Source organism: Penaeus monodon, chromosome 33 (assembly GCF_015228065.2).
Source record: "Penaeus monodon isolate SGIC_2016 chromosome 33, NSTDA_Pmon_1, whole genome shotgun sequence".
Taxonomy (NCBI): domain Eukaryota; kingdom Metazoa; phylum Arthropoda; class Malacostraca; order Decapoda; family Penaeidae; genus Penaeus; species Penaeus monodon.
The window spans coordinates 31,288,683-31,288,918 of NC_051418.1; the positions used below are offsets into that span (position 1 = coordinate 31,288,683).

Consider the following 236-nt stretch of genomic DNA (forward strand, 5'->3'; position numbering starts at 1 on the left):
TCCAACAGCATTTGAATCTTTATATGTTAATGACTCTCAATGTAAAATTTATATCACGAGAGTAAGTTTTATATACATGATATCACTGAGCATGAAATTTTGTCAATGTAACTGTCCAAACTTTCTAATTGGCAGCATATATCCATCTGTACCTTTTATAGAGCATTATCTGTTAAATCAAATACACTAAAAATAATACAGTTTTTAAACTTAAAAGCTTAGGAGGTGACGTCAGG

At 29.7% G+C, this 236-nt stretch overlaps 1 protein-coding gene across 1 annotated transcript in view; it reads right to left on the minus strand.

Annotated features, from left to right (window-relative positions):
- Positions 1-236, minus strand: part of LOC119594380 (C-Jun-amino-terminal kinase-interacting protein 4-like) — a gene marked incomplete in the record, with an annotated part of 97,279 nt that overhangs the window by 29,595 nt on the left and 67,448 nt on the right.